General features: G+C 38.5%; 1 pseudogene; it reads left to right on the forward strand.

The window, feature by feature from the left end:
• Positions 1–8695, forward strand: part of LOC112074892 (SKI family transcriptional corepressor 2-like) — a 32641-nt pseudogene that overhangs the window by 8143 nt on the left and 15803 nt on the right.

The raw sequence follows: 8695 nt of genomic DNA on the forward strand, positions 1-8695 counted from the left end.
CTCCTCTTCACAGAGACCATAGGTTTTAGGGATTATTGAACCCTTTTCTTCCTCTCAAGAACCAATAGGTTTAGGATTGTATTAGAACCTCATTTCTCCTCTTTACAGAGACCATAGGTTTGGGATTATTAGAAACCGTCATTTCCTCTCAAACCATAGGTTTAAGTGATTATTTAGAGGTCACTCTTCAAGACCGTTGGGTTATTACTCTGTCCTCTCACAGACCATGAGGTTAGGGGATTATTAGAGACTATTCTCTCTCAGCAGCATAGGTTTAAGGGATTATTAGAACAATTTCTCAAACAGTTAGGAAATTAGAAAACATAAACAGATGGAATAGCCGATAGACTTGTGGAATGGAAGAACGGGCTGTTTCCAATGTTCCCAATGTTTAATGTTCCAGAATGTGTTGTTAGAATGTGTTCTACAGGGAACCATTACAGTTCTAGAATGTGTTCTACAGGGAACCATTACAGTTCTACAATGTGTTTCATACAGGAACCATTACAGTTCTACCATGTGTTCTTACAGGGACATTACAGTTCACATCGTGTTTTAAGGGAACCATTACGTTCTACAATGTGTTCTACAGGAACCATTACAGTTCTACATGTGTTCTACAGGGAACCATTACAGTTTCTACAACTGTGTTCTACAGGGAACCATTACAGTTCTTACCATGTTGTCTACAGGGAACCATTACATTCTACAATGGTTCTACAGGAACCATACAGTCTACCATGTGTTCTACAGGGAAACCATTACAGTTCTACATGTGTTCTACAGGGAACCATTACAGTTCTACAATGTTGTTCTACAGGGAACCATTACAGTTCTTACCATGTTTGTTCTACAGGGAAACCATTACAGTTCTTACATGTGTTCTACAGGGAACCATTACAGTTGTCTACCATGTGTCTACAGGGTAACCATTACAGTTCTACCATTGGTTCTACAGGGAAACATTACTTCAATGTGTTCTACAGGGAACCATTACAGTTCTACCAATGTTTCTACAGGGAACCATTTAGCAGTTCTACCATGTGTTCTATCAGGGGCCATTACAGTTCTACCATGTGTTCTACAGGGACCATTACAGTTCTACCATGTGTTCTACAGGGAGCCATTACCATTCACCATGTGTTCTACAGGGAACCATATACAGTTCTACAATGTGTTCTACAGGGTGAAACCATTACAGTTCTACCATGTGTTCTACAGGGAACCATTACAGTTCTACCAGTGTTTCTACAGGGAGCCATTACAGTTCTACAATGTGTTCTAACAGGGAACCATGTACAGTTCTACCATGTGGTTTCTACAGGGAGCTACATTTTTCAGTTCTACATGTGTTCTAACAGGGGAACCATTACAGTTCTACACATGTGTTTCTACAGGGAACCATTACAGTTCTACCATAGTGTTCTACAGGGAACCATTTACAGTTTCTACCATGTGTTCTTACAGGGAACCTTACAGTTCTACAATGTGTTCAACAGGGAAACCCATTACAGTTCTACAATTGTTCTACAGGGAACCCATTACAGTTCTACCATGTGTTCTACAGGGAAACCATTACAGTTCTACCATGTGTTCTACAGGGAACCATTACAGTTCTACAATGTGTTCTACAGGAACATTTACATTTAACATTTACATTTAAGTCATTAGCAGACGCTCTTATCCAGAGCGACTTACAAATTGGAAAGTTCATACATATTCATCCTGGCCCCCGTGGGAATGAACCACAACCCTGGCGTTGCAAGCGCCGATGCTCTACCAACTGAGCCACACGGGAACCATTACAGTTCTACATGTTATTTACAGTTCTACCATGTGTTCTTACAGGAACCATTACAGTTCTACCATGTGTTCTACAGGAGCCATTACAGTTCTACATGTGTTCTACAGGGAACCATTACAGTTCTACAATGTGTTTACAGGAACCATTACAGTTCTACAATGTGTTCTACAGGGAACCATTACAGTTCTACCATGTGTTCTACAGGGAGCCATTACAGTTCTACAATGTGTTCTACAGGGAACTTACAGTTCTACCATTGTTCTACAGGGAACCATTACAGTTCTACAATGTGTTCTACAGGGAACCATTTACAGTTCTACCATGTGTTCTAAGGGACCATTACAGTTCTACCATGTGTTCTACAGGGAGCCATTACAGTTCTACAATGTGTTCTACAGGGACATTACATTCTACAATGTGTTCTTACAGGACCATTTACAGTTCTACCTGTGTTCTACAGGAACCATTACAGTTCTACCATGTGTTCTACAGGGGAACCATTACATTCTACAATGTGTTCTACAGGGAACCATTACAGTTCTAACAATGTGTTCTACAGGAACCATTACAGTTCTACCATGTGTTCTACAGGGAACCATTACAGTTCTACCATGTGTTCTACAGGAACCATTACAGTTCTACAATGTTTCTACAGGGAACATTACAGTTCTACCATGTGTTCATACAGGGAACCATTTACAGTTCTACCAATGTGTTCTACAGGAACCATTACAGTTCTACCATGTGTTCTACAGGGAACCATTACAGTTCTACCATGTGTTCTACAGGAACCATTACAGTCTACAATGTGTTCTACAGGGAACCATTACAGTTCTACAATGTGTTCTACAGGGAAACCATTACAGTTTCTACCATGTGTTCTACAGGAACCATTACAGTTTCTACATGTGTTCTACAGGGAGCCATTACAGTTCTACAATGTGTTTACAGGGAACCATTACAGTTCTACCATGTGTTTCAACAGGGAACCATTACAGTTCTACAATGTGTTCTACAGGGAACCATTACAGTTCTACCATGTGTTCTAAGGAACCATTACAGTTCTACAATGTGTTCTACAGGGAGCCATTACAGTTCTACAATGTGTTCTACAGGGAGCCATTACAGTTTCTACAATGTGTTCTACAGGAGCAAACAAGACAATCAGCTCAACACAGGGAAGTGGACAATCTCCATTTCAACAATATCAAACCATATTAATTGCCTTTTCCTTGGCCAACCCTCCATTACAAGGATCAAGTTTATGTGCTTTTATAATCAGAAACATTCAGTATTTTATGACATCTATGGCAACATGTATATTATCTAGCCGTAATGATGTCCTCACATAATAGAAATATTTTTAAAATTGCAACATACAAATTAAATGGAGACCACCTTTGTCTTGATTGCAACGACTCGCTGGGCGATAGATGACGTGATAAGACTTCTGATTCCAAAGACTCTCCAGGCTCCGTGTTTAAAGGGAGGGCTGTTTCTTGGGACAAGTTACAGTTCTACAATGTGTTCTACAGGGAGCCATTACAGTTCTACAATGTGTTCTACAGGGAGCCATTACAGTTCTACAATGTGTTCTACAGGGAGCAAACAAGACAATCAGCTCAACACAGGGAAGTGGACAATCTCCATTTCAACAATATCAAACCCATATAATTGCCTTTTCCTTGGCAAAACCTTCCATTACAAGGATCACAGTTTATTGCCTTTTATATCAGAAACATTCAGTATTTTATGACATCTATGGCAACATGTATATTATCTAGCCCGTAATGATGTCCTCACATAATATAGAATATATTTTTAAAAATTGCACAATACAAATTAAATGAGACCACCTTTGTCTGATTGCTAAACGACTCCCTGGGCGATAGATGACGTGATTAGACCTTCTGATTCCAAAGACTCTCAGGCTCCTGTTTAAAGGGGAGGGCTGTTTCTTGGGAGAAAAATTATTTAATTTTCCATTTATGTAATGCAGACTGCTTTGGCTTTGACTATTCGCGGTTAATTGACTGTCAAACGAGGCGGATATCCCGAGGCACTGTCTGCTGATTTGCTTGTCAAATGAGACAGAGAGAGGAGAGGAGCGAGAGAGCGAGAGCAGGCCGTTCCAAATGAGGGAAGTGTTGGGAGGCTGAAGGAGGCAAGACATGAAATGACAAAAGAGTTAAAGAGAGAGAGTGAGAAATGGAGAGAAGGATAGATTATATATAGAGAGGAGGAGAGGGGTGGGGGGAGATTATATAAACAAATGTGATCGCTTCATTTAAGCCGTTTGATTTGCCACATTATCTGAATTCAGACACAAACACACAACACCTTTTCAGCTTCACAGATGAAGACATCAGGCCATAACGGAAACAACACTAACATTGTAGAAGAGTGATATAACAATATGTTCACCATGGTTACAACACTACAGTAATACAATATGTTCATCATGGTTACAACACTACAGTAATACAATATGTTCATCATGGTACAACACTAACAGTACATACAATATGTTTCATCATGTAAGTCGCTCTGGAATAAGAGCGTCTGCTAAATGACTTAAATGTAATGTAAATGGTTACAACACTACAGTAAACAATATGTTCATCATGGTTACAACACTACAACATAAGGTAAATACAATATGTTCATCATGGTTACAATACTACAGTAATACAATATGTCATCATGGTTAACAACACTACAGTAATACAATATGTTCATCATGGTTACAACACTACAGTAATACAATATGTTCATCATGGTTACAACACTACAGTAATACAATATGTTCATCATGGTTACAACACTACAGTAATACAATATGTTCATCATGGTTACAACACTACAGTAATACATAATGTTCACCATGGTTACAACACTACAGTAATACAATATGTTCATCATGGTTACAACACTACAGTAATACAATATGTTCATCATGGTTACAACACTACAGTAATACAATATGTTCATCATGGTTACAACACACAGTATACAATATGTTCATCATGGTTACAACACTACAGTAATACAATATGTTCATCATGGTTACAACACTACAGTAATACAATATGTTCATCATGGTTAAACACTACAGTAATACAATATGTTTATCATGGTTACAAACTACAGTAATACAATATGTTCATCATGGTTACAACCACTACAGTAATACAATATGTTCATCATGGTTACACCACTACAGTAATACAATATGTTCATCATGGTTACAACACTACAGTAATACAATATGTTCATCATGGTTACAACACTACAGTAATACAATTATGTTCATCATGGTTAAAACATACAGTAATACAATAATGTTCATCATGGTTACAACACTACAGTAATACAATAGTTTATCATGGTTACAACACTACAGTAATACAATATGTTCACATGGTTACACCACTACAGTAATACAATATGTTCATCATGGTTACAACACTCAAGTAATACAATATGTTCATCATGGTTACAACACTACAGTAATACAATATGTTCATACATGGTTACAACACTACAGTAATACAATATGTTCATCATGGTTACAACACTACAGTACATACATATGTTCATCATGGTTACAACACTACAGTAATACAATATGTTCACATGGTTACAACACTACAGTAATAACATATGTTTCATATGGTTACAACACTACAGTAATACAATATGTTCATCATGGTTACAACAACTACATAATACAATATGTTCATCATGGTTACAACACTACAGTAATACAATATGTTCATCATGGTTACAACACTACAGTAATACAATTATGTTCATCATGGTTACAAACACTACAGTAATACAATATGTTCATCATGGTTACAACACTACAGTAATACAATATGTTCATCAGGGTTACACACTACAGTATACAATAGTTCATCATGGTTCAACACTACAGTAATACAATATGTTCATCATGGTTACAACACTACAGTAATACAATATGTTCATCATGGTTACAACACTACAGTAATACAATATGTTCATCATGGTTACAACACTACAGTAATACAATATGTTCATCATGGTTACAACACTACAGTAATACAATATGTTCATCATGGTTACAACACTACAGTAATACAATATGTTCATCATGGTTACAACACTACAGTAATACAATATGTTCATCATGGTTACAACACTACAGTAATACAATATGTTCATCATGGTTACAACACTACAGTAATACAATATGTTCATCATGTTACAACACTACAGTAATACAATATGTTCATCCATGGTTACCACCTACAGTAATACAATATGTTCATCATGGTTACAACACTACAGTAATACAATATGTTCATCATGGTTACAACACTACAGTAATACAATACGACTGCAGACGCTATGGACTGCAGCCAGAACAATAGGTGTTACCTGGAAGCATAAACATTTTAATATTGTTTCACGTGAAATCTATTTCTTGCATTTATTTATTTGAAGGTTTAATGCATTTAGCATTGAACAATTTGATTAATTAGTTATTTAAATCATCAAGGTGTGTTCAGTATTAATTCCATTTTACATGGTGATGTAATACTCTTCAGCAATGCGTGATGCAAAACATTTCGATTGTCTTATTTGTCAACTCAGTCAAATGAATAGTGAGCATGATTATTCTGATAATCATTTTATTCAACAACAAAAAATTCTCAACTTTATTTAACCAGGTAGGCTAGTTGAGAACAAGTTCTCATTTACAACTGCGACCTGGCCAAGATAAAGCAAAGCAGTTCGACACAAACAACAACACAGAGTTACACATGTAATAAACAAACATACAGTCAATAATACAGGTGAAGAAAGTCTATATACAGTGAGTGCAAATGAGGTAAGATAAGGGAGGTAAGGCAAAAAATAGGCCATAGTGGCGAAGTAATTACAATATACCAATTAGACACTAGAGTGATTGTTATAGAGATTTTAAATGTAGTTTCTAATTTCAATCAAAACCAAGGTGTTCTTAACGGAATGCAACGACCATTGAGATTGTATTTTATTTTGTTACAGTTACTCAGTGAAAGGGCTACAGGAGAGATAGTGGTAGTCTATAAAAGCTCTCTGGTTGTAGCAAGCTGGACATATGCAGACTGACACCTATAGGCCAATGGTTGCATTGCAGTCAGACTGACACCTATAGGCCAATGGCTGCATTGCAGTCAGACTGACACCTATAGGCCAATGGTTGCATTGCAGTCAGACTGACACCTATAGGCCAATGGTTGCATTGCAGTCAGAGTACTACAGATTATTAGAGGGATTTTTTTCACCTTTATTTAACCAGGTAGGCCAGTTGAGAACAAGTTCTCATTTACAACTGCGACCTGGCCAAGATATAGCCAAGCAGTGCGACACAAACAACAACACAGAGTTACACATGGAATAAACAAACGTGCAGTCAATAACACGATAGAAAAATATATATACAGTGTGTGCAAATGTAGTAAGATTAGGGAGGTAAGGCAATAAATAGACCATAGAGGTGAAATAATTACAATTTAACATTAACACTGGAGTGGAAGATGTGCAAGTAGAGATACTGGGGTGCAAAGGAGCAACAACAAAAAAATAACTATATGGGGATGAGGTAGTTGGGTGGGTTATTTACAGATGGGCTGTGTACAGGTACAGTGATCGGTAAGCTGCTCTGACAGCTGATGCTTAAAGTTAGTGAGGGAGATATAAGACTCTATCTTCAGTGATTTTTGTAATTCGTTCCAGTCATTGGCAGCAGAGAACTGGAAAGAAAGGCGGCATAAGGAGGAGTAGGCTTTGTTTGATGACCAGTGAAATATACCTGCTGGAGCGCGTGCTAAGGGTGGGTGCTGCTATGGTGACCAGTGAGCTGAGATAAGGCGGGGCTTTACCTAGCAGAGACTTGTAGATGACCTGGAGCCAGTGGGTTTAGTGACGAATATGAAGCGAGGGCCAGCCAACGAGGGCATACAGGTCGCAGTGGTGGGTAGTATATGGGGCTTTGGTGACAAAACGGATGGCACTGTGATAGACTGCATCCAGTTTGCTGAGTAGAGTGTTGGTAGCAATTTTGTAAATTACATCGACGAAGTCAAGGATCGGTAGGATAGTCAGTTTTACAAAGGTATGTTTGGATAATATAACTCACTGTCTTATTGAATCAAAAATGTATTTTCTTTCATTTGTTCCAGGGGATCAATCTCAAGATGGAAGTTCCCCCGTGCCACTAAAGGAGGATGTTGAGAACATGGAGAAAGAGGAACTCCAGAAGGTTCTGTTGGAACAGATCGATCTACGAAGACGACTAGAACAGGAGTTCCACGCTCTGAAGGGAAACTCCCCCTTCCCTGTGTTCCGTAGGTCTACCTCTCTGTCTCTAACCCTAACCCTTCATACCCTAACCCTTCATACCCTAACCCTAACCCTTCATACCCTAACCCTAACCCTTCATACCCTAACCCCTCATACCCTAACCCTAACCCAGCGGTTAGGTATTGAAGGGTTTAGGTGGTTAGGGTATGAAGGGTTAGGGTGAGAGGAACAGAGAGGTAGACCTACGGAACACAGGGAAGGGTTAGGGTATGAAGGGTTAGGGTATGAAGGGTTAGGGTTAGGGATGAGGGTTGTTAGGAGATTGGAGTAGGTTAGGGTGATAGGGTAGAGTTAGGTAGGTATGAAGGGTTAGGGTGTGAAGGGTTAGGGTATGAAGGGTTAGGGTTAGAGACAGAGAGGTAGACCTATGGAACACAAGGGAAGGGTTAGGGTATGAAGGGGGTTAGGGTATGAGGGGTTAGGTTAGGGTATGAGGGGTTTAGGGTTAGGGTATGAGGGGTTAGGGTATGAAGGGTTAGGTCTAGGCGTCATGAA

This window comes from Salvelinus sp. IW2-2015, unplaced genomic scaffold (assembly GCF_002910315.2).
Source record: "Salvelinus sp. IW2-2015 unplaced genomic scaffold, ASM291031v2 Un_scaffold2870, whole genome shotgun sequence".
Classification (NCBI taxonomy): Eukaryota; Metazoa; Chordata; class Actinopteri; order Salmoniformes; family Salmonidae; genus Salvelinus; species Salvelinus sp. IW2-2015.